The sequence below is a fragment of the Macaca thibetana genome, chromosome 8, assembly GCF_024542745.1.
Source record: "Macaca thibetana thibetana isolate TM-01 chromosome 8, ASM2454274v1, whole genome shotgun sequence".
NCBI classification, from domain to species: Eukaryota; Metazoa; Chordata; class Mammalia; order Primates; family Cercopithecidae; genus Macaca; species Macaca thibetana.
The window spans coordinates 87662679-87690381 of record NC_065585.1 but is presented as its reverse complement, the minus strand read 5'-3'; the positions used below and the strand labels follow the sequence as shown (position 1 = coordinate 87690381).

General features: G+C 37.3%; 1 protein-coding gene and 1 long non-coding RNA gene across 3 annotated transcripts in view; one reads left to right on the top strand and one right to left on the bottom strand.

Moving 5' to 3' along the window:
- Positions 1-27703, bottom strand: part of PENK (proenkephalin) — a 1067564-nt gene that overhangs the window by 573363 nt on the left and 466498 nt on the right. The gene's annotated exons all lie outside the window — the stretch shown is intronic.
- LOC126961741 (uncharacterized) lies at positions 16685-19967 on the top strand. The gene is made up of 3 exons (XR_007728410.1): positions 16685-16747; positions 19519-19643; positions 19875-19967. It is a non-coding gene; the product is annotated as an uncharacterized LOC126961741 (long non-coding RNA).

Genomic DNA, 27703 nt, shown 5'->3' with positions numbered 1-27703 from the left:
ACTACATTTAATTGCATCTGTGCATCTCTTTCTCTTTAAGCACAGACTGTGTTTTCAGCCTCTGAGGAGATGCCAATTAGCATGACATATCTTTGGAAACATGGAGCCAGTATATCTTTGATATACATGGAGCAAATCAGCAAAGATAATGAGTCCAGCTGGTGGCTCTGGAAGTGGGCAGAAGGTAGGCAGATTTTAATGATTTCCAGTTCTTTCAGATGCCAATTAGGAAATGACCAACAACGTGCAATCACTGTAGATTAAGAACAAGATGCCATAGGGAACATTTACATTACCAAGCTGTTTTTTAGACTGTCAACATTCCTCTTCATATTTAAGATAGGAAACAAGTTTCCCAGGGACAAGGCCAGGAGAAGGAGATTGACTGTAAGGGCCTCTGAAGGGACATCTAGAGTGGCAGGAGTGTTCTACATCATGATTGTGGGGTAGCTATCTGACTCTATACACGTATCAAAAATTGTCGGGTTGACCACTTAAAATCGGTGCACTTTTGTATATAATTGAAACCTTGAGAAACCTGATTTTTTAGAAGAAAGAAAAAGTAAAAAAATAAAAATAAAAAAGAAAGAGGGAGGGAAAAAAGGGAATCAAGTCAAGAAACAGAATGCAATGGTTCACCCATTTGTCTTCTTCAAAACTCATGTTGAGGCCGGGCGCGGTGGCTCAAGCCTGTAATCCCAGCACTTTGGGAGGCCGAGATGGGCAGATCACGAGGTCAGGAGATCGAGACCATCCTGGCTAACACGGTGAAACCCCGTCTCTACTAAAAAAAATACAAAAAACTAGCCGGGCGAGGTGGCGGGCGCCTGTAGTCCCAGCTACTCGGGAGGCTGAGGCAGGAGAATGGCGTAAACCCGGGAGGCGGAGCTTGCAGTGAGCTGAGATCCGGCCTCCAACTCCAGCCTGGGCAACAGAGTGAGACTCTGTCTCAAAAACAAAAAAACAAAAAAACAAAAAACAAAAACTCCTGTTGAAGTTTAATCCGCATAGTGGTAGTTTTGAGTGGTGAAGCCTTTAAGGGGAGAATGAATTAATCCACTTATGAATTAATTAATTAATAGATTAATGGGCTATCATGAGAGTGGGGCTGGTGGCTTTGTAAGAAGAGGAAGAGAGACCTGAGCTAGCATATTAGCATGCTCATCCTCCTTACCATGTGATGCTCTGCTCCCCCTCAAGACTCTGCAGTGTCCCCACCAGCAAGAAGGCTGTTACCAGATGCAGCCCCTCAACCTTGGATTTTCGGGCTGGCAGAACTGTAATAAATAAATTTTGTCCCTTATTAATTATTCTGTTTCAATGTTCTGTTATAAGCGACAGAAAACTAAGATAGAAAATTGGTACTGAGAAATGTGGTGTTGATGATAATGAATACTTCAAAACATGGAAGCAGCTTTGGAACCAGATAATAGGGTGAGGCTGGAAGAATTTGGGAAAGCAGGCTAGAAAAAGCCTATATTTCTGTAAATGGAACATTAAAGATGGTTCTGGAGAGATCCTTAGAAGGCAAGAAGACTAGGGAAAGTTTGGAATTCCTTAGAGATTGGTTAAGTGGTCACACCAGAATGCAGATAGAAATATGGTCAGTAAAGGCCATTCTAATGAAATCTCAGATGGAATTGGGATACATATATCTACATTTATCTGTATATGTATGTGTGTGTGTGTATATATATATTATATATATATGTGTGTGTGTGTGCCTCTGTGTGTGTGTACACAGAAGGGATAAGCTCATGGGTTATGGATCTAGAATATATCTTGATTGATTGACAGATAGATAGATAGATATACAGATATATAGTCCATTTTGAAGCTGTTTCTTCAAAATGTAAAAAATCACTCAAGCCACTACCACTCATCGCTTTTTAATTACTTGTGCACAATGACAGCCATGGCTCAAAGATTTGGGTTATAGCTTCATGAGATTAGTTCTTGCTATAGACTATATCTTTACTTTTACTTCTTGTTACCAGGCTCTTAAGTTATTAATGAGTTACTTTTCTTAAAAAAAGAAAGCCAGATAAGAGGCTTATGTATAGAAATCTAAGACTCATGGGAATTATGTGGTCTAATTCCATTGATGCTTATTAAATATTTATAATTTCATATATAATAAAAACAAGTATATGATGAAAAATACATTATCTTAAAACAACAAATACTAAATAGAAAAAGGAAGAAAGCCATTTAGCTAGTTATAAATAATGCTATCATTTTTTGAGCATTTACTTCATATCTAGACCTTGAATAAGAACTTGAGAAAAATTATCTCATTTAATAAAATCTTTGTAGCTTTTAATAAAAGGGTGACTTCTAACATTTCTGAATTACTGAAGTATTTAATCTTGCTTTTTTCAGCTTTGAACTCTTATACATAACAGCTTGATTGGGTTGAAAATTATTTTCTCTTAAAATTCTTTCCATTTTATTTATTTTTTTTGAGACAGAGTCTCACTTTGTCATTCAGGCTGGAGTAGAGTGGCATGATCATAGCTCACTATAGCCTCAACCTCCTGGGTTCAAGTTATCCTCCCATCTCAGCCTCCCAAGTAGCTGGGACCATAAGCACAAGCCATCATACCTGGCTAATTTTTAAATTTTTTGTACAGATAGGGGTCTTGCCATGTTGCCCAGGCTGGTCTTGAACTCCTGGATGCAATCTTCCTACCTCGGCCTCCCAAAGTGCTGGCATTACAGGTGTGAGCTACCACATCCAGCCTAAAGTCTTAATTATTTATGAGTTGTTACAAACTAGAGTCACTATACATTACTCAGGTGGCTTCTGTTAATTTGTATTAATTTTTTATAAAACATTTGATTGTATGTATTTAAGGTATACAACATGATGCTGTGGACTACATGTAGATGGTAAAACCATTATTATAGTGGAGCAGATTAGCATCTCACATAGTCACCCTTTGTTTGTGTGGCAAGAACAGTTAAAATCTACTCATTTAGTATGAAACCTAAAACTGTGTAGTTTTATTACCTAAAGCCTTTAAGTCATACATTAGATCTCTAGACTTGTTCATCCTCTATATCTGTTCCTTTGTATCCTCTGACCTGCATCTCCTCTAATCTGCATCAATCTGAGCTCTTCCCTAGGTAAGCCAGACCCCACTCAGTCCTGCTCTATTTGTGGAGCAACACTGTCTTTTATTCAATGTATTTGTTATTACTATGCTTATATAGATGCTGCAAGGATATAGGACAGAGTCAAATTACAGAAATCTAGATAGAAACAAATTTAGTACTCTTTTGTTGAAGATGTACTCATCCTTTGGGAAAGTTCCTACTAGACAATGTGATTGTTATAGCTTAGCTTACATTTGAAAGCATATTAACATATAATTTAACCTTCCATGCAATAGAATATACAGATTACATTTTAACCAAAAAATATGAGTCATAAGCCAAATTTGTCACTAAAATTCACTGCTAAATAGCTGGTTTAACCTAGAGGAAAACAATAGGAAATGTGTAGGAAAAAACTAATTCCAGGATATTCTGAGCATAGAGGCAAGCAGAAAATAAACATTCTGGTTTGATACAATAATATGATCATAAGTGAATAACATTGAATGTGGCTTTTGTTTTATAACAAGGTTTTTAAAAATAAATGAATAACAATTCAAATAAGATTTAAAGTGTCTGCATTTCCTTCCCAGTAAACTAAATGGAGGAGGATGAATAAGAGTCTAAAACAGAGGCCATTAAGAAAAGACACTCTGGCTCTAAGGGTTTACCAAAAAAGGAAAAAAAAGGAAAGACAGAAAAGTTGAGAGGAAGATGGATAGAGTAATTTTTACAAAACAGTTTTTTTCATTTCTATGTGTTAGGCATATGGCTGACATCCTTCCTATTGAATGTTGCTATTGAAACACTTGCTGTAGCTTGGGCCTGCATTATAATTAGGAAAACACACTATACTCTGAGGCCGAGAGGATCACTTGCTATTTGTTAGCCAACAGTACAGTTTCCAGAAAATGTCTTAACCTATCCAGTCAAATTGACACAATCCACATTGTGTTAATCCAATTGTGGATTTTGTCGATTCTATTAGATAGGTGAACTGTTAAAGTTAACAGACATACTTTTATAAAACAAACAGAACTGTCAATTTAGAAAATATAACATATGTAACTAGATTCGTAAAGTGGAGCACTTTAAAATGTTTTAATCAGAATACCACAATACCAAAGAAATTCTCCACAACTTGAAAGAGTACCTGCTAGATTTTTTTTTTTTTTTTGAGATGGAGTCTCGCTCTGTCGCCCAGGCTGGAGTGCAGTGGCGTGATCTCGGTTCACTGCAAGCTCCGCCTCCCGGGTTCACGCCAGTCACCTGCCTCAGCCTCCTGAGTAGCTGGAACTACAGGTACCTGCCACCACACCCGGCTAATATTTTTTTGTATTTTTAGTAGAGACAGCGTTTCACCGTGTTAACCAGGATGATCTCGATCTCCTGACCTCGTGATCCACACACCTCGGCCTCCCAAAGTGCTGGGATTCCAGGCGTGAACCACTGTGCCCGGCCTAGAACTTTTTATTCAAGCGTGGTCCACAGACCCAACAGCATCAGCATCACTTGGGAGCCGGTAAGAAATGCAGACCTTCTAAATTAGAATTTGTACTTTAGGTGATTCTTATCCCTGCTAGAGTTTGAGAGGCACTAGCTTAGGATACTTGGTCTACTACCAGCGAGTGAAAGGTACGAAGGGAAAAAGAAGCCCTTTTCTGACAATATTCTTCTCCTTTTAAACCAGTAATTTCTTTGGAATGGGAACGTTTCTTATTTACCTTTGTAATACTTATAACTAGTAGTATCTGGTCTGTAACAAGCAATCAAATATTTGTTAATAGCTGAATTTGCTAATAATCCATTTTTTAAACTCTCTTTAGTACAGGCAAGCTTAGAGAGATGCCGATAGAGAGGTTAATTCACCAGAATGGTATTTTTTAATGGCAGCTCTAAGCAAATGAATATATGTATATAATTCTATGTGGAAGACATTTTTCCTCAGTAGTTTGAAGAACCTCTCAAAGCTGTGAAGTCAGCCCTATGTAAAAGTATAATATTTTGTCCTTTATAAGTAAGCTATCTTTTCGCTCTGATTTCTTCAATACTTTTCTTCTTTGTTGTCCTGTAGTTTCATCATATTCTAAATGTGGATTTTTTTCTTTCTTTTTTTCTTTAATCTTACTTTCTTTTTTATTTTATTTTTATTTTAGGTTTGGAGCTACATGTGCAGGGTTGTTATATAGGTAAACTCATGTCACAGGAGTTTGTTTTACAGATTATTTTATCATCCAGGTACTAAGCCTAGTACCTAATAGTTTTTTTTTCTGCTCCTCTCCCTCCTCCCACCCTCCACCCTTAAGACGGGCCCAGTGTCTGTTGTTCTCTCCTTTGTGCCCATGCGTTTCTCATTATGTAGCTTCCGCTGACAAGACAGAACATGTGATACTTGGTTTTCTGTTTCTGCGTTAGTTTGCTAAAGATAATGGCCTCCAGCTCTATCTATGTTCCCACAAAAGACATGATCTCATTCTTTTTATGACTGCCTAGTATTCCGTGGTGTGTAAGTACCACCAAATGTGGATTATTTGCACCTTGTTTAAAACTGTGTTTCTTAAATCTAAGGATTATCTTCCAGTAACGTTTGAAAATTATTTATTTGACATTCTATCTTGAAATACGTCTGTTTTCTCAATGATTTACAGCCTCTTCTTCTGGGACTCTAGTTATACATACACATGACAGATTTTATCTCTACCCTGTCTCTACCTTTCTGTAATAGTTTCATTCTAATAAATCTTGGGTTATTTTGGATAATTCCATCAATTTATAGCCCAATCTGCTATTAATAAATCCATTTATTTTTTAATTTTACTAGCTATATGTTTTATTACTAGCATTCTATTCTTTTTTCCCTTTTTTATACTTTGTTAAGTTGACTTTAAAAACTATCTCATAAGAATGAAATATTGCTTAGGTCTTGAATATTTCTGTTATTTTAAATTATTTTCAACATAGGTTTTTTAAATCATCTTTTTAGTTTGTTTCTATAATTACACACCCTTGGTGTGGTAAGTCTGCTGACTCTTGCTCATGGTGACTGTTGCCTGAAGTGTTTAATAGTATTTTATCTTAAGTGTATCTTCAGTAGAGATTTGTCTATTAGATTCTCAAGTACTCTGGACTATAGGGGGAGTTTTGCATTCACTTCTGCCAAGATTCTTCAGGGGTGTTGTTACAGGATCTTCGAGGTGTCATTTTACTGGCTAGAAATCTTTGTGACCAGTGGTGCCTTTGCCCAAGTTTTGCTCAAGCCCCCTGGGCTTGTTTTGCCCACTTGGCCTGTCAGGCTACACTTGGCTTACACTACTGGCCTGGGTCCCACACCTGCCAAGGGTGAGTCAGGCATGGAGTGGTGATGGGTGTGTGAGCAAGCATGGGCTCTGGCCACTGTACAGTTAGACATGCCAGCTGCTGCAGCGCCACAGGGAGCTCCAGGTGCTAGCATGGGCTCGGGCTCTCTTCAGGGATGCAGCCAGACCAGGCACACTGGAAGCAGCTTCCACGACTGGCCCCAGGAACATGGTGGCACCCAGAAGCTTGGAGATGCTAAGAACCATAGGGCCCCAAAGATGGAGTCACAGCCCTCACTTGGGCACCCCCCAGGTCTGGGGTCCCTGAAGGACCACAGCTCTTCTCTCCTTCTCTTCACCTGCAACATGGTGAGCAAGGAGCATATTTCAGCCCTGTTTGTGTTACAGCTCTTTTAGTCCTGCCATTTGACAGGCCCCAAGTTCTTGTTTTGCACCTAGGAAGAATGAGGTATGCAGCCAAGTGGAGGGTGAGCAAGATGAAGAGGAGCTTTATTGAGCAATGGAGCAGCTCAGCCTCCCACAGGGGGGCAGCTCCTTTCCGCAGACAGGGTGTCCTGACGAGTGTTCAGCTCCTAGCAGAGAGGAGACCTTGGAGTGGGAAGATCCTCTCTGCAGGCAGGTCATCCAGTCATCTCTGCAGCTCTCAGCACAGAGGAGGCCCTGGAGTTGGTAGCTCCTCTCTGCAGCTGGTCATCCTGTTGTCTGCCCAACTCTGGCTGAGCTGGGTCTTCTCTGGGCCTCAGAGGGAAGGAAGTGCACACTGATTGGCCCATGGGCAGTCACGGGCAGGCCTGGAAAAGGCACCACATATCCCCACTCCAGTCTATGTCACTGGCAGCCCAGCCCCCAGCTTTCAGGGGCCCTGAAGGTGGAGCCTCACTGGGGACCTGCCCCCTTCTACCCAGGAACCTGTCTATCTCCTGCTGCTGGTCATGGTGCCGAGGCCATAGGTGCCAAGGGGTGCCTGCAGGCCAGTGTGGGCTGCCCTCAGCCCCTCCGCGGCTTCCCTCCTATGCTCATCAGTGCCCCAAATCTGGAAGGGGCCAAGGCGGCAGGGACTGGCATGTCAGCTCTGCCCTGAGCATGTGCACACCCCATGGGGCTGTCACAGTGCCCAAGCTCAGCCCTGACTTTGCTCTGACATCAGAACAGGTGCTGACAGCGGGGAGAAGCCAGGTAGTGGGAACAGGCATTTCTGAGCCTGCAAGGGCAGGGGGTCCTTCCCGAGCTCCCAGGAGTGCAGGGATGCCTGGGTCTGCAGCCACAATTTGGGCAGCTGCAGCTATGCCTGGGGCAATGGGGATCCTGCCTGCTCTGTGGAGCAGGAGGCCTGGGTCTGCAGCTGAGGTTTGGGCAGCTGCAGCAGTCCTGCCAGCTCTTTGGAGTGGGAGGCCTGGCTCGACAGCTATGTTTGGGGTGGCTGTGGCTGCACCCTGGGAGCTTCTGCTCCACCAACTTGGAAGGGGTGGGGCTCCCACTTGTTGCCAGCTCCACGGAGTGTGCAGCCCCAGCTGTGCCTCCTTGCTGCAGCTGGCATGGTGGCAGTGGCCGCTCCAGATGGCTGCTGCTGCCATCAGTATCATTAATAAAGGAATATTTTTTTGGTTGCTTTCTTAGCTTGGAATTTCTCACATCATGCAGAGGGTATGGATACTCATTTCTGGAATTTTTTCAAGGTAACTTTTTTCTACCCTAACTCAGAAAGAAAACATTTCCCTGAATTTAGTGAACTGTTGTTCTCAGCCATCAAAGTGCAGCCCTCAATGAGAGGCCGCTTCTGTGCATGTAAATATCAATGCCCAGCCATTTTCTAGTCTAATAATCCTCCACCCGTCTCTGCATAATTAGCTTCTGTACTCACTGCTCATATTCTTTCTTCATAGTACTAACTTCTTTCTTTATTGCCTTAAGCATGTTGATAATTATTTATTAGGATTGATCAGAATTCTGCTTTGTGTATTATATGTAGTTCAGTATGTTGTCTTTCTTTTATAGTATTTGTGTCCCTCTGGTATTTAGTAACTCACAAACTCATATTCTGATACATCAGAATATGATGTATCAGCTACTATGTCTGGCAAAGTTTCTTGAGGAAGGACAGGAGACCAAACCCCAGTCTGGATCCCTTCCACTGAGATTAAGGAGAGAGGAGGGGATCAGAGCCAGGGTAAAGAGCCCCACACACCGCAGAACCACTCTTTGCATTTCTGATTTGCAATCACCCCACTGACAACACATAAGGAAGACGGATGGAGAGAAGACAATCTCCTGGGTTTTGATTCACCCTCCCTGGGGATTTGAAAAGAGAGCTTAGAGGAGAGAATGCCTGATGTGGCTCACCTCTGATCTCAGGCTTTGCACTGCCCTGGTATTACTCTATGAACACCAGTAATCTGGGGCTTTTGTCTTTAATTTCTGTTCTGAGTGCAGGAAGTGATGCTTGCCCCTAGACAGCTCAGGAAGAGACCAGACTATAGCTTAAAGCCTTTCTCTAAGCTTTCCTCTCACTGCTGTCACCAAGGTACAGACTGTGAGACTGAGGCCATCCTTCACTGAAGATGTAGCTGCCCATCCACTCACAAGTCCAGACTGATCTCAGCCTTTTTTTTTTTTTAATTTTCTCAAATCCTCTTCTTTTTCCTTTCTATTGTTTCTTTAGGTTTGATTTTCAAATAGAGAACCAACAGTTCATACTGATTTTAATATCTTGATAGAGATATATAATCTGGCATATTGATCTTCCTTTCTGGGTATTTCCTTTAACTCCTACTATCTCTCAGATATGCATTAAAGATCATTGTTACATTTTATTCAACACCGGGGGGGCTTTACAATATAAGGGTTTGGGAATTGGCATACCCAGAAATTATTGAAACCGGAAATCACTTTGATCTTTTCAAATCTGTGAAACACATATCCTTATACATTTGAATTGGCTACTTTTCTTTCACCCTTTGCCAAGTTTTCCATGAGATAGTTTTTAAAATCAACTTAATATTGCTTGCATCATATGAGCTTCATGATAAACCCTATGATCATTAAAATAAACAGGAATGTGGCAAAGAAAAAATTAAGAACCTCTGTCTCAACATGAAGCCATAAAGCAGGGTTTTGTTTTGTTTTGTTTCTAATGAGGTAGTGATATAATTATGGTTAAGAATGTGGGCTTTAAAGTCAGAAATTCAAGTTGGAGCACGTGAAGGCTCACTCAGTTTTAAACTACATAAACTTCAGTTGGGTTCTTAATCCCTCTAAGCTTTAGTTTGTGCATTTGTAAAAGTGGCTAATAATAATAGCTACTACATGCATTGATGTGAGACTTAAATTCTATAATAAGCACTTAATACAGAGCTGATCATACAGCAGGTACCTAATTAAAAGCTGTCATTATTTTTATTATGTTTATTTTGTTTTCTGACTTAGGAATTTTGCAAAAGATGAATTAAGGTGTTAGACAACTCCTCTTTTTGTTTTTCCCTGTAAAGCCACATCTACTCCCATGTCCTGCATTTATATTTATATTTGAAAAGTGGCAAACCCCCTAGCCTGGTAGATACCCAAGTATTATTTCAATGTAAACCCTCAGCTGCCTCTTTCAGTTTTACTGATCTTCCCTATTATTTGCAGTTTCTGCAAAGTACGGTAATTTATATGAACCAGAAAGACTTTAGAGCCATTTAAATACATTGTATTTGTTTAGTCTGATAATGATTTGGAATGAAGATACCTATTTTCCAGGTTTAGCGATACTCTACCTATCTCATGGGTTTTATATTAGGATCACAAGAAGTAACATATGTTAAAGTGCACTGAAATTAGACTATATGAGTATCATAACATCTACATAAAATAATGTTATAAAATAGATAAAACTATGTCTGCATAATTTTGCTATTAAATATATGTTTAAATACATTAAGGATTTAAAACAAAAATTTATGTATTACTGACTGGGGATAAGTTTGGAGAATTTATCTTGTTTCATAATTGCTTGAGTTTCTATTGATGCTTTTGTACTTTGCTTTTGTAGACTGTATTAACATCATTTGAAAAATCTTTGGATCATTGATTTAGATTTTTAAGATAGGGTTTAGGAGGCATTTACTCTGGCCAAGATTGAATAACAGGGACTAATTCACACTCCTGCCTAAACAACAAAAAAGCTGGACAAATTATATAAAAACAATACTTTTCAGACATTCAACAACAGGAACTCATGACCCTGACTCCCAAAAGAAGGGAAGGAAGCAAGGTAAGGCTTGCAGTCATCTCTGTTTTCTGCTGCAGGCATTTAGTGAATTTTGGCATAGGAAGGAGTGAAGCAGGAACAGGGCCATATGAGGGAAAGTCCAGTGAGATCCAGAAGCCGCAAAATTTAGAGAGATGCTTGCTGCCAGGGCCATGCAGGCACAGAGTTAGCCCAGAGGAAGAAGAATATGGAGTCCTCCCTGAGCTGGGGAAGGTTAGGTGGCAGGAATTCAAAAGAAAGAGTCCGTAGTAAAAGGGATGATGCAGAAAAACAGTCCCCAGATATCCACATTGAGTACCCTTGACTTTCTGACTGACTGCTAAGTTCTGCAGGTATAGAGTGACCCCGAGTGAATGAGAAAGGAAACATTATACAGGGCAGAACATTACTGTAGATAACATAGGGCTGGTTGTGGATACTGAGTTCTAGCCACCAGCTAAAGCAACCATGCTGAACAACCAGAACATTCAGGAGAGACCCAAGAACTGTCATTACTTAAGAGGAGAACCAAAGTAGTTTCAGAGTAAAGGCTAATCCAAACTCATCCTAACAAACCTTAAAAACAAGTTTCAAAAGGGTCAAGTTGTTCTGCAACTAAATTAATTGCCTACCAGAAGAAAATGTGACAATTTTTAAAGGAAGTTAACAAAACTAGACAAACAACATTATATTAACAATAATAAGCACCCAATTAAAATTAGTAGAGAGATGAAGAAGCAGCAAAATGTCACATACAGAGGAGAAAACTCAGTTAATAGAGTCAGACCAAGAATGACATAGATGACAGAATTAGCAATCTAAAGGAAACATTAAAATAATTAAGAAAGGAATAAAATTTTGACTAAATTTAAGAAGATTGAAATTAAACAGGCAATGTTTTCTGACTATACCAGATTCAAATTAAAATCAATAACCAAAAGATACATAAAATATATCCAAACACTAGAATGTTACACGCACACACACACCCACACACACACACACATGCTTCTTAATAACACATGGGTCAAATAATCACAAGAAACATTCAAAAATATTTCAAACTGAATGATAAGAAAGCACAATATGTCAAATCATGTGAGACATAGGTAGAGCAGAGCATAAAGCAAAATTTATAGCTTTAAATTACTGTTAGAAAAAAGACTAACATTAATAATCTAAGCTTCTGACTTCATAAACTAGAAAAAAAGAATACCAATTTGAATTTTAAAATAAGTAAAAGAAGGAACTAATAAATGAGAAGCTAAAATCAATACAATTTTAAAATTGAAATAATGTAATTCTATAAACTCCTTCAGAAAATATAATTTGACACTTTCAAACTCATTTTATGAATCCATCATGACTCTGATAGCAAAATCAGACAAAGGCATTGCAAGAAAAGAAAATTATGAACAGTACCACTGATGAACATGGACAAAATAGTCCTTAACAAAGTGGTCATGGAGAATCCCGTAATATGTATAGATGATTATATACTATAACTAAGTGGAATTTGTGAAAGAAGTGAGAGGTTGTTATAACATTGGAAAATCAAGCAATATAATTTATGTATTAATGAAATATAAAGAAAATAATATGATTGTTTCAATATAGGAAGAAAATGCATTTGGTGAAATTAATTTCCTACTTATGTCACAAACTGTCAAAAACCCAAGCAACTTCAAATTGACGAAGACCATATATGAAAAATCTACAGCTGATATAATACTTCTTGGTAGGCTGAGGCAGGCAGATCACTTGAGGCCAGGAATTTGAGACCAGCCTAGCCAAAATAGCAAAACCCCATCTCTGAATTAAGAAAATTAAAAAAAAAAAAACACTTCTTGGTAAAATATAATATTTTTTCCTCTAAAATTGGGGACAAAACAAGAATGTGTACTAAACACTTCTAATAAATATTGTCCTAGGGTTCTTGGCCAGTTAAATATGGCAAAGAGAATCAATAAAAGACTTATAGATTAAAAAGAAAGAAAAAAAGGTATTGGCAGATGATGTGATTATATATTAGAAAATTCTAAAGAATCTACAAAACAACAACTATATCTAATTAATGAATTTAGCAACTTTACAGAAACATCAATATACAGAAAAATTAATTGTATGCCTATATACTAGAAATGATTGGGAAAAAATTTAAGAAATAACATATTCTCAATAACTTCAAAAAATCAACATAATTTTGCATAAACTTAACAAAATATGGCCAAGATATGTATGCTAAAATCTACAAAATATTTTCTTTCTTTTTTTTTTTTTTTGAGACAGTCTCACTCTTGTCCCCCAGGCTAAAGTGCAGTGGTGCATCTCAGCTCACTGCAACCTCCATCTCTCTGGTTCAAGTGATTCTCCTGCCTCAGCCTCCTGAGTAGCTGAGACTACAGGCACGTGCCACCATGCCTGGCTAATTTTTGTATTTGTAGTAGAGGCAGGATTTCACCATGTTGGCCAAGCTGGTCTTGAACTCCTGGCCTCAGGTGGTCTGCCCACCTCGGCCTCCCAAAATGCTGGGATTACAGGCATGAGCCACTGCGCCCAGCCAAAATATTCCAAAAAAATTATGAAAGATCTAAATAAATGGAGAGATATACCATGCTCATTGATTGGAAGTCTTGACATTGTTCTAATGTCAATGTTTTCTAAATTGATCTACAGATTCAGTGCAATCTTAAACTCTCAATGGAATATTTTCGTAGAAATTGACAAGCTGGTTTTAAAATTTATGTAGAAAATGCAAAGAAACTAACAAAGCTAAAAGAATTTTGAAAAAAGCAGAAAGCACTTAATAACAAACTTTGAGGACTGTGACTGCCTGACTTCAAGACTTCTTATATGGCTACAATAATCAAGTCACTGTGATATGGGCATTATAGTAAACATATAGACCAATGAATCAGAATAAATAATTTTTAAGTTGATCTACACTAGTTTGTCAATCAAATTTTTACAAAATTGCCAAAATAATTTAATGGGGCAAAATAGTCTTTCAACAAATGGTGCTAAAACAGCTGAATTGTATGGAATGCCATACAAAGAAATAAATTTGATATAAATCATAGTCTTACACACAAAAACTAAAACTAGAAAATTCCTGGAATAAATTTGCACAATCTTATGATATGCAATGATTTCTTATGACACAATAAACACAAACCATAAAACGAATAAATTGATAAATTTTATCAAAACTAAAACCTGCTCTGCAAAACAGAATGTTAAAAAAACAGAAAAGCAAGCCACACACCTAGAGAAGCAACTATTAATATTTGAAATATATATATCTGACAAAGGTCTTATATTCAGAATATATAAAAAACTCTAATAATTCAATTCAATTCAGATTACAAACCAATTTTTAAAAAAACATATAAAATATTTGAGTAGCAATTTCACAAGAGAAGAGAATGCCCAATAAGCTCATGAAAAGATGTTTAACAGCATTAGTCATTAGAGAAATGCAAATTCAAACTACCTTGAGACACTCTCTAGACTCGCTACAGGCTCTCTAGACTGGGCAATATTAAAAAGAAATAGAAAATGATAATACTAAGTGTTGGAAAAGATGTGGAGCAACTAGGACTCATGCACTGCTGGTAGAAGAGTAAAACGTTATAACCACCTTGGACAAGAGTTTGGCAGATTCTTACAAAGTTAAATATATACCTACCAGTAATTTCACTCCTAGATATTTGCCCCAAATAAGTAAAAACTTATGGTGACATCAAAAGACATGGGCACAAACATTTATAGCCATTTTATTCATAATAACTAGTAACTGAAAATAATACAAATATCCATTAACTTGTGAATGGTAAAAATTATGGTACATTTACACAATGTACCACCACTCAGAAATAAAAAGAAACGACATCACAATATGAATGAGTCTCAAAAACATTATACTGAGCAAAAAGCCAGAAACAATAGATTGTATAGGGTATAATTTCATTTATATGGCCTTATAGAACAGGCAGTAGTAATCCGTGATGGTAGAAATCAGATCAGTGATTGCTTAGATCTGAGAGTAGAGGGTTATTGTCTGCAAAGGGGCATAAAAGGAACCTTTGGAGTTGTAGAAATGTACTACGTGTTGATTAAGACTGTATGAGTATATATATTTTATTTTAAAAAATCATTGAACTGTAAACCTAAAATAATCACATTTTATTGTATGTAAACTATATCTCATATTTTATTTAAAACAAAAATAGATGCTGTTTTCCATGTTTAAGAATATTTAATCAAGACAAGCAAACAAATCTGATTAGAGCCCAGTAAGTGGAGAGAACATGGTCATACATTTTCTTTATATTCGATGCATTGATGTCCTCAGCATAAAGACTGTAAGTTTATTTAGTAATTCTTAAGCATTATTTAAGGTCACATGGTTAATTTTTAAAGCTTCACATGACAACACTAAACAATAAACTAGTTTAAAAGTTGGCATCTGCATTGTGGATTTAATACAATAATGTGTGCTCATCATGACAAGCCAAACAATACAGAAATGTATACATATATAAATAGTCCCTAACTCTCCTGTATGTGTATCCAACCCTCCCTCTCCATTCCCAAACTTTTAGAAAAACAACAGAAGCAATTTTCTTTGTATTCTGCCATACCCTCTCCCTGTTATGTCAACACATACAAACACCCATTTATATTAAGAAAGGAAGAGAGACCTGAGCTAGCATGTGAGCACATGCAATGTAATTATTATTTAAAATTAAAAGTTTAAGTTAGTATTAACAGATTCAACTTACAATTTTTTAAAGTTGCATAGTTTTCCAGAGACTGGTTGTACCACAACATATTCAGTCATCTCCATGTTGATGAACATTCAGATTTTCTTTTCTATTTTTTCCTTTTGTTTATAAAAATGAAGTCATATTCTCTATATCATATACATGTATAATATATACATATGAGCATATGAATATATCATATACATAGTCTCTATAACTTGCTTTTCATTGAACATATTTTGAACATGTGTTTAAGTTAATACCAACAGATTCAACTTACAATTTTTTACAGTTGCATAGTTTTCCAGAGATTGGTTTTACCATAACATATTCAACCATCTCCATGTTGATGAACATTCAGATTTTCTTTTCTATTTTTGCTAATACTAAGGATGCTCAGAGTGCCAAGTTTATAATTTTTGCTCAACAAATATTTATGAATCAAGGAATGAATGCTGGAATAAATATCTTTATTCTGAAATCCATAAGGAAAAGAGCATATCAGAAAACACTCTTTATCTCCTCCATTTCATTCTATTTGTGGCTTTCACTTAACCTTGTCATTAGGCATTTAACAGCGAACACAGAGATTTTCAATTTTTAAAAAATTCAGCACCAAATCATACGCGACATGCCAAAGTTTGAAATGGAAGAAAGCGGAGTTGTCCCAGCTGAAATGGAATGAAAGGGTGAGACTCCACTTCAGCAACCCAGGGACATCTTGTAAAGTTCCGCAGAGGAGGATTTGAAGTCCAATGATCTACAACTCAGTTAATTTATCGCTCTCTCCCATTACTATTTCTGAGGTCAATGCCTGAACTTGAAAGAATTCTAATGGTGTTTTAATGGCTGTGAGGTTGTTTTTTCAGCGAAAATGCTCCTAGTAAATTCACAAAGATCTAAGCAAGAGTTTTGGTTCTGTTTCTTATGCAATGTTTCTACTAATTGCTAAAATGAACAGATGTGATGTATAAGCACCATGAGTACCATGTAAATATTTACATTTGAGTCAGAACTTAGAAAGAAAATCATAATGCTGTACCTTGCTATTCACTATACATAATTTTGGAAAATGTGATGAAGACAGTGTTCAGTTTGAGTTAGTGCAGGAGATGCTATAAGTATGTATTGTGCTTCATATAGAACAAAAATTGCTGGCCTGTTAGTATGTAAAGACAAAAATTACTTGTCTGTGCTTGTATGATATCAACATAAAATATATTTAAAATAGCTTTCTTTTTTTTTTTTTTTTACTTTTTCATCTGGTAAAATAGCTTTCCAATAGAAACTTCATTCAGTTTCAACTGGATAAACATCTAGATGTCTTCTTTACCCAGGTATGTATATTTCCTGATTCAGTTTCAGTATGTATTTTCAGGGAAAACCACTTACTAAAGTATTAAAGAAATATTTGCTGTTCAGCCATATAACAATGATGTCCTCCTTACCACCGTTAGGAGGCTCTCAAACCTAGCTCTGCAAAAGCTAGGAAAATTGAGTAAAATAGACATGATTCCTATTCTCCTAGAAGTTTATAATCAGACTCTACATACATATTGTCAATTACCTAGATTTGCCAAATACAACAGTCTCCTGACAGCACCACAGCTCTGGCCGTATTACATCACCCAATGTAATTATTATTTAAAATAAAAAAGTTTATATAATGCAGGGATTTTATACCCTCAAAACCACCCTTTTCTCTTCCACAGTGTTAAAGGGATTACACTATTTTCATTCATTCAACAAAGATATAGTACTTGTTGCTATGTGTCAACACTGTTTTCGTGATGGGGATATGGCAAGAGAGCTTACACTGTAGTAAGTAGGTACATATCATATATGCACAACAAATTAATATTAGGTAGTGATTTATTATATTGTCAAGGTGAGATAAGTGACATGAAAAATACAGCATTTAATATAATGTCATTTAATATTAATATAATTCAATATATTAGATTTAATACAATGTCATTTAAATATGTCAGGTAGACACATGAATATTTAATGGCACGAAAAAAATACAACAGAATAGGGAAATAGAAATTGATGTGGGAGTGGCAGTGAGAGATGCTCTGGCACCCAGACTGGCGTGCAGTGGCATGATCTCGGCTCACTGCAGCCTCTGCCTCCCGAGTTCAAGTGATTCTCGTGCCTCAGCCTCCTGAGTAGCTGGGACTACAGGAGCGTGCCACCTCGCCCGGCTAATTTTTGCATTTTTAGTAGAGACGGGTTTCACCATGTTGGCCAGGATGGTCTTGATCTCCTGACCTTGCGATCCTCCCACCTCGGCCTCCCAAAGTGCTGGGATTACAGGCGTGAGCCACCATGCCTGGCGAGAGGTGCTCTTTTAAATAGGATGATCCTTGAAGACTCCCGTACACAGTATCTGAATATAAATGTGAATTAAGTGGGAGTAAGTTATGTGAGGGTCTGCTGGAAGTACATTTTTCTTGGTAAAATGAACAGCAACTGAGTAAATGTTGAGAATACAGGTATGTCAAGAACAGTCAAGAGACTTGGTGTCTGGAACCAAATGCTTAAAAGGAAGCACATAGGAGATACATTCAGAGTTAGGCAGGGGCCACATCATGCAGGTCTTACACAGGGCAGGCATGATTTGGAATTTTATTATGAGTGAAACAGGAAGTCATGTGGATGCTATACTATAGGTAGGCAAGAGTGGAAGCAAAACCAGCTAGGAGGCCAGTGCATAATCAAAGCTAAAGGGGATGGTGGTAGGCAGCAATGGAAGTGAGAAAAAGTAAACAGGTTGGGATACATTTTGAAAACAGAGATGACAGAACTTGCTAATAGATTAGCTGCAGAGAGTGAGGGAAAGGAAAGAATGAATACTAAGTTTCTGACCTGTACAACTGGATGAATAGAGATGACCTTTACTGAGACAGAAAAGACTGGGGAAGGAGCTGATTGTGAAGGTTGCTAGGGTTACATGTCCCCTCCAAAACTCATGTTGAAATTTAATCCCCAATGTGGCAATATTGAGAGTGGGGGGCCTTTAGGAGGTGATTCAGTCATAAGGGCTCATTTATGGATGAATGAATGAATGGCTCAATGGTTATCGTGAGAATGGGCCTGCTTGTTTTATAGGAAGAGTAAGAGAGACCTGAGCTAGCATGTGAACCCATGCAGTCCCCTCACCATGTGATCCCTGCACCGCCTCAGGACACTGCAGAGAGTTCCCACAAACAACAAGTCCCTCACTAGATGTGGCCTCTCGACCTTAGACTTCTCAGTCTCCATAACTGTAAAAAAAAAAAAAAAAAAAAAAAAAAAAAAATCCAGTTCTTTCTTTATAAATTACCCAGTTTCAGTTCTGTTGTAAGCGACAGAAAATGAACTAAGACACAGGGACAATCAATAGCTGTACTTAGGATTGTAAGTTGCCTGTCAGAAGATATGTCAGGTGGGCAGGTAGACATACAAGTCTGAAAACTGGTGAGGAGGTCAGAGTATTTAAATCTATGAAAATTTGAAGAGAAACACAGACCTCTGGTAGAGAAAAAAGAACGCAACCAGCCGGAGCCCCAGGATGCTTCTACATTGAGAGGATCAGGAGCTGCCAGTGTGTAGGAGCCAAATTAGGCACAGTGCCCTGGAAGCCGAGGGAAGGAATTGTTTCAAGATAAAGAGATTGTTCGGCTGTATCAAAAACTACATTTTGGGTAAATGGAAAAAAATGACGTTGTTGCTAAATTTGTCATGGTAAACAGTGATAATGAGAATGGTGAAGTGAAGTGGTGGGTTGGAAACCCTGACAGGAATGCGCTGAGGATAAAATAAGAGGTGAAGAAGGAGCAGCTAGCAGAACCGGCTGTTCCAAGATGTTTGGCTAGATCAATGGACTCCAAAAAGGATGGTTTTCTTTTGTTTTGCTTTATTAAGAAGTGAGGACTGCAGAACTCTCAGCATGAAATGACTCCATCTAAACGTTTGCACTAAGAGACAGCCCAACTCTAGCATGGCTCCTAGCAGCATAAGGCCCTGTCTCCTGGATGCTCCCTCCCCCTCCCCATTAAAATGCCTGCTTTTCTTATTTTCTTAAAAGGGGTTACAACTGAGAATCCTTCTTTTTCTCTGTAAGGTGTATATATGTCTCCCATAACTCAGGAGTGTCTTTCTCAAAGACAACAGCGCCCCTCAGGAAGAATGGAGCCTCTGTCTCCCAGTGTTTATGGAGGACGGAATCCTAACTTCGATGGTTGCCAGGTAGAGTATACAGCTGGCCCAATCGCACTTCCACTGATCAACCTCTTGTAATTTTTTACTTCCCTGACTCTACTGAACGGCTTCTCACCCCTTCCTACTCCCTTCACAACACCCAGTCACCTCTGCACAAGCTGGAATCGAGCTCAGCCCTTTCCCCTATTGTCAGCAATTACTGAAGAAGATCTGTTTTCACTGTTTTGACTAATGTCTGACCTTGTTTATCTTTGACAGTAGGGAGAGATTGCAGCATATGGGCAGGTGGATGGAATCACTCCAACAGAGAGAAGAATGATGGTATAGGAGAGAGACTAAGGTAATTTGGGGACTCGAGACCTTGAGTAGGCAAGGGTCCCTGTATACGGCATGAGATTGGCAGTCCATCAGCTGCGTGAGGAATGCGGTCTAGGGCTTAGGGTCCCAGTAGGATAGTAGCGTTAATGGCAAGAAACCTGGAAATTTTCTCAGGAATGCTTCTAGATTTTAACTGAGGTAAGGGGCCAGGCCATAAACTGAGAGTGACGAAGAGAAGGAAGCTTTTAGAAGTCTGAGGAAAAGAGAACATTGTGAAATAGTTGTCTTAGAAAGTGGGAAAGCAAATTGGCAAAGGAAATGCTTTGTTTTCTATCACTGCAACCGCTATCAAAGCCCCAGGACAATAAGACTCACAAGTGAGATGATTGAGTTTTCTTGCTTTATACATAAAGTGTTGTGGCTGCCTGGCCCACAGCCTTTCTCTGGCCCAGCCTTTCTTCCTTTTTAGACCTAAGCTTGCCTCCCACTACCGGTGCTGAAATTCCAGAAACTTGCTTTCCTACTAGTCTTTCTTTCAATTAAGTCTTTGCTTATTATCTTTTTTGGTCAAGGAGACCGGAAAAGAAATCCATTCTCGGGGGTGGGACTCTTCTTGGAATTATTTTCTTCATTGATGAGAGGGAGATGCTCTAGGAGAAGTGCCTGCTCCCGTCTTGTGGCCTTTGAATTCTGTGACATGGGGTGTGGGGTGTGGCTGTGACAGCCACCTCACAAGGGTGAGTGGAAGCAGAGACTGTGCAGACTCAGTGGATCCAGAGATCTGCACTGTGAACCTGCTGACACCTCTGCCCTGGAATTGTGTTACTTTAGTTTTATTGACCTTTAACCGCTTTTAACTCAGTGTTCTTTTACTTGAAACCAAACCATCCAAGCAGATACAAAATGTGGCTGTAGGTAAATAAATTAGGAAATTAGGCCACAACCAGTGATATTCAGAACATATAATAGACCAACATCACAATTATATTGTTCTTTTAAATGTTGAGACAGAGTAAGGCAAATGGTTTAAATACTTTGAATTCTTCTACATTATATAAATAGAAAATCTAATTTACTATATTGAATTGTAAGTATTCCACCTTTAAATTTCATAGTGTATCACACAAGGTCTAATATTAACATACCCTAAATTCACTTAATTCATACATGCATGCATTCTATAGCTGAAAGTAATAACTTGAATAGAGGAGAGATATATGTGTGAAATACTTTTACTTATAATTGTTTTAAGAAAGAAATTATTATTGAAGTTATAATTGCCAGAGATCACTAAGCTTAAGATCTAAAGTTAGAGGACCATAGCCTATAATATTGAGCTGCTATTAAAGAACAATTGCATTTTTCCACAATCCTTTCCTGTTTCTCTGCTGTGAATAAATTATCGTTATCAAAATATAAGGATCTCTGTGGATTTCACAGAAGATCAGTACTTCTCTAAGCCTATATGCCTTTAATTTTAGATTAAATACTTGTGGGGATTGTGGAAGTGGGGATAAAGAAACTTATAACAACAATAACAACAAAAAACCCTGGACTACTGTGGTTTCCTAGCACTCTTGGCTACTACCACCTAGCTCTTCTGAGTTTCTGATGTTGGATAGAGCATTATAATTATGTACATATTGCAATCTTCAGAATGCCCTTTACAGTCTTGTAAAAGAAGATTTGTTAACTACATTTAAGGATAAACACCTTTTGAAAAAGGAGCACTTCCTTTCTTTAAAGTGTTATAGAACCCCTATCAATCTCAAAATAAATTACCTGCAGAGGTAGAGAAGAAAACAATCCCCTTTATGGTAAACTGCTTTTCTTCAATGAGTTAGAATGCCTCAGCTATTGAAAGCTTTATAGCTTTATTTGTTGGAAACATGGCAGAAATAACTCATATAAATTCTATTTGTATAAACTGCTGTTTCTATTGCTACAAGTGTTTTAGCTAATGTTTTATGTATTTGATCTTTATGTAGTGTCCCATTAATGCCAAAAAGAATTGCATAGACAGAGTGAGATCACCTCCACGAGTTTTCTAAGGAACAGATTTAGCATGGAAATACTTGCCAAGAATAATCCACAGTAAGCTCTGGGAAATCAGTATTGGAATTAAAAGTCACAGCCAGTTCAGCCTCTTATTTTTTTGCATTTGTAGTCCCCTAGATTAAATTATGGAGAATGTGAATCATTGAAAGAAGAATGCATGTCAGAATTGTGTTTTCATAATACTCTCTGGGATATACATTTGTTTACTTGGGCTAGTTTGCAACAATGTAAAGTTTTAAAGGTTAAATTGAGAAAATTCAGAACTAGGACAACCTGTGATTCTGTATTTTATTCCCTGAGACTTCAATATTTTATAAGAATAAAATTTAGAGGAGGCAGAATCGCAGTAAACAATTAAATTTTTTCTTACTGCATCTCAATAAGACCACTGGCAACCCAAACACATAAACATCCAGGTGAAGAAAATGTCTAACTTTTTACAGATATATCAACACATTGCAAATTATACAGCATCTATATTTTAAAACAAATTTCATTTCTTAGAATTTATAATCCTCAGGTCCAAATATTTTGCTACATTAGTATTGTTATTAATAACCAAAAATAGAAAGTGGGGAGAATTATGTAAATTGTTAATAAAAGAAAATTTGGCTAAAGAAGAAAGTAGTAAAACTGTACATTGGAATACTATGTATGCTTTAAAACTTATTGAACAGGTTGGGTACGGTGGCTCATGCCTTAATCCCAGCACTTTAGGAGGCCGAGGCAGGTGGATCACTTGAGGTCAGGAGCTCAAGACCAGCCCAGCCAACATGGTGAAGACCCGTCTCTAATAAAAATACAAAAATTAGCCGGGTGTGGTGGCAGGTACCTGTAATCCCAGCTACTTAGGAGGCTGAGGCAGGAGAATCGCTTGAACCTGGGAGGTGGAGGTTGCAGTGAGCGGAAACTGAGCCACAGCACTGCAGCCTGGGTAATAGGGTGACACTCTGTTCAAGAAAAAAAAAAAAAAAAACTATTGAACAAAAGCTTAAATGACATGGAAATATATTTGCAATACGTGTGCAAGCATGTGACAAAACAGTATGTAAAATACTATGTGCACTTGTGTATTGTTGGAGTAATGGCTGTCTCTCCCACCTGGGAAAAAACATCATTTTGTTCATTATGTCCAGTACAATGCCTGGCACATCGTAATCAATGAGTAAATATTTGTTTATATATAGTGTATATTTCCCTCTCCTCATAATGAGATTACTGAGATTTATGATTAATGAGATACATAAATTATTTTCTTATTTTTTATGTTTTTCTAAAATTTTTCACAATGAGTATGCATATCTTTTATAAATACCAAGCTACAATGCAGGTTTGCCATCTGTGTATTTCACATAGTTCCTTTTTCTGCCATCATTTAGAACAATATATGTCACTAATTTTTAACTACCAACCTGAGTTTAACTACCAACCTGAAATATAAAAGAGGTCAACAAAGGAAAGATGAAGTAGAAGAACAATGCAGAGCAAATCTGCTGCTGAGGCATCCCCTGGAAGTTTCTGCCTTGATATTTGTGTTGGCAGAGGTGGACTTTTTAAAAATGTAAATTGAACTTTTATTTCCTCAGAAAGCTCTTGGACAAGATCTTCATATTTATATTTGTCCACTACTGCCTTCTCTCTGCTTTGTTTTGATCTTTAGAGTCAACTTTATTGATGAATTGCACTCATTTTAAATGTACAGTGTAATTAGTTTAACAACTGTATAATGTACACCTGTGTAACTACAGCCAGAATCGAGATTTAAGACACATCACCTCCAAAAATCCTCCTATGACCCTTTCCATTCAACCTCTTTCTCTACTATGGCCACCAATCATTTTCTGATCAGCTTTCAGTACTTATACATTCGTTTTGCCTGTCCTAATATGTAAAAAGACTCATACTTTTTTTAAGTACATACTCATACTTTTTTTAAGTATGTAAAACGTACATACCTTTTTTTAAGTCCGACTTCTTTTGCTTAATTAATTTTTTGAAATTTATCTATACTTTTGCGTATATTGACAGTTCATTGCATTTTATTGCTGCATAGTCTTCCATTGTGAAGATACTCAATAGTTTCTGTGATAAATTCCCACTGGATGGATTTGTGAGTTGTTTTCAGTTTGTAGCTATTATAAATAACATCTGTATGAATATTTAAAAACAAATTTTGTGTGGGTGTGTGTTTATTCCTTTTTGCATAAATATAAATATCTCAGAGACCACTTGTTCAGCTGTATGATATATTTAATTTTTTTTTTTTTTTTTTTTTTTTGAGACGGAGTCTCGCTCTGTCGCCCAGGCTGGAGTGCAGTGGCTGGATCTCAGCTCACTGCAAGCTCCGCCTCCTGGGTTCACGCCATTCTCCTGCCTCAGCCTCCCAAGTAGCTGGGACTACAGGCGCCCGCCACCTCGCCCAGCTAATTTTTTTGTATTTTTAGTAGAGACGGGGTTTCACCGTGTTAGCCAGCATGGTCTCGATCTCCTGACCTCGTGATCCGCCCATCTCGGCCTCCCAAAGTGCTGGGATTACAGGCTTGAGCCACCGCGCCCGGCCGATATATTTAATTTTATAAGAAAAGACCAAAACATTTTCCAGTGTGCTTGTAATGCAGACATTCTCTCCAATAATGTGAGAGTTCTAGTTGCCTTATATTCTTGCCAACACTTGATATTGCCTTTTCAATTCTAGCAATCCTAATGGGTGTGTTCTGGTATTTCAGTGTGGTTTTAATTTGCATCCATTAAGATACTCATATTTTCCCTTTATTCTGCTAATATGGCGAATTACACTGGTTAATTTTCAAATGTTAAACCAACTTTATATTTGTGAGATATGTTCTGTTTCTTAATGATTTTTTAACCTTTTAATATATTGCTGGATTCATTATATTAAAGATTTTCACATTTTGTTAAAGATTTTCATACGTTTAGGCTGTAGTGTCTTTGTCTACATGATAAATCTGTCCTTATTAAATGAGTAGGGATAGGTTTTTCTTTTGCTTAAAGCAGTTTGTGTAGGATTAGTAACATTGACAGGTGAAGCCATCTGGGCCTGTGTTGTTCTTTGTAGTAGCTATAAGGTTATTCAGATGTTTTATTTCTTCTTTTCTGAATTTAGGCAATATATGTCTTTAGATAATTTCATTTCATCCAAGTGATTGAATGTATAAAACAGCATAAAATTGCTCATAATACCTCTATTAACTTTGTGATATTTGCAAGGTCTGTAGTGATATCTCCTTTTAGATTTCTGATATTACTAATTTATGTCTCCTCTTTTTTGCACTACTAGTCTATAATTTATCAATTTTATTGATCTTTTAAAAGAACCAACTTCTTGTTTCATTAGTGTTCTTTATTTTGTATTCCTATTTCTTGCTTTCTTTTTTTTGGATTTATATTGCTCTTCATTTGCTAACTTTCTTGGGTCATCGAGTTTAGATCTTTTGTGTTTTATAATGTAACCATTTAAAACTTTTAATTTTCTGTCTCAATACTATCACATAAATTTCTCTGTGTATTTTTTCTTTTTATTTAGTTGGAAATATTTTCCAATTTCCCTTCTCTTTACTTTTTAACCCATGTGTTAATGAGAGAAGTACCATTTAATTCCCAAATACTTGGAGATTTTCCAGATTTTTAAAAATTTATTTCTAGTTTAATTTTGTTGTGGTCTGAGTACATGTTCTGCATGATTCCACACTTCTGAAATCCATAGAATTTTTTAGTTATTTTAGTTATTTTATGGCCTAGCAAATGGTCTATCTTGGTTAACAGTCTAAGTGCATTGAAAAATATGATGTTATTTGCCTTATTGTGTGGAGCATTCTATAAATGTCAACTAAGTCTAGCTCATTAATATTATTGTCCAAATATTTTATGTATTTCCTCATTTTTTTGTCTACTTATTCTAACAGTGACAGAGAGGGGGTGTTGAAATCTTCATCTCATAAATTTGTCTTTTTTAAAGTTCTTTCAGTTTTTATTCCATGCATATTAATTGTCTTTAATTAGGTGCGTACAGATTTAGGATTGGTAGGTCTTCTTAAGGAATTAACTTTTTACCATTATAAAATGGTCCTTCTTTACTGTGGATAATATTTCTTGTCCTGAGTTCCACTTTGTATACTAGGAATATAATCCCTCCAGTTTTCTTGTAATAAATATTTACGTGGTATATATATTCTTCTGAGGTAAGGCTCCTCACACTTGAGGGCATTAGCTGCGGGGTCTGCCCACAGACCTTGACCCAAACGATGGATGAATAAAACGGACACTGACACACAGATATTCTGTTTTGCCAGTCCAGCTGAATGTCCGACTGCCTGCACACCAAGAGAGGCTTATCACTGCGGCTGGCCCTGAGCAGCTCACACTCTAGGCATTAATTTCGTATACAATTAACAACAGAATCTCTGAGTCAACACACTTGTGGATAATTAACATGGTTAAGAGAGTAGTTCTACGAATGATTAAAGCTCAGGTACTGTGGTCTGAAGTAAATACCATTAGGGGGCAATGTGCTTAGTCGACCTCCTCCCGAGAGGGTCATCTGGCTCAAAGGTTAGTTAATGAAGGTTGGGTAAACAGACTTAACTGGGGAAGCCTCTATTGTCCCTAGTATTTACCCTGTGACCTAATGCTCTAAGGTAAGAACCAGTTGCCTTCAGCTTGTTCAATTATTACAAGCTATGTAACCTTTCAGCCTTCCAAAAGGTTTGTGACTATTCCCTATAACTTTCCCTAATATTTCCCTTTAATATTACGGCCACCATTCTGATTGAATCCCAACATTCTTCTATCGTTATTTTAAATTGAACTGTTTTTTAAGGTGCATTTCTTGCAGATAGCATATACAGTTGAGACTTGAACAATGTTGGTTTGAACTACATAGGTGCACTAATACATGGAGTTTCTTCAATAAATATATTGGAAATTTTTTTTGAAGATTTGTGACAATTTGAAAAAACTCACTGGTGAAATACATAGCCTAGAAATATTTTAAAACTTAAGAAAAAGTTAGGTACATCATGAGTCACTAAAATATATGTAAATATTAGCCTATTGTATCATTTACTACCACAAAGTATACACATATCTATAATAAAAATTTAAATTTATCAAAACGTACACAAACACAGACCATACGTGGCGCCATTTGCAGTCAAAAGAAATGTAAACAATTTAAAGATTCAGTATTAAATCATAACCGTATAAAATTAACTGTAGTTCATACTGTAATAATTTCCTAGCCACCTGCTATTGCTGTTGTGGAGAGCTCAAGTGTTGCACATCTCTGCTTAAAATGCCATGTGATGTAATCAACTTATCTCTCTAATAAAGAGCATATAACAATAAAAAGTGGTCTTTCACAGTCCTTGTGCATTTTTTAAATCATGTTTTGTGCAATATCTTAAACCTTTAGTAACATCATGGGACCCACACAAAGTTCCACCAGTGATGCTGGCAGTGCTCCTAAGAAAAGTCATGACATTACAAGAAGAAGTTGATTGCTTGATAGATACTGTAGATTGAGGTCTGCAGCTGCGGTTGCCACCAGTGGTTGCCACCAGTTCAGACAGACGATTCATCTTGTAAACAGACCATAGAGCTTACGGTATCTAAATACAGGATAGTACTCTTCCTTATGACTTTCTTTTTCTTTTCTCCAGCTGACTTTATTTTAAGAAAACAGTATATAACAC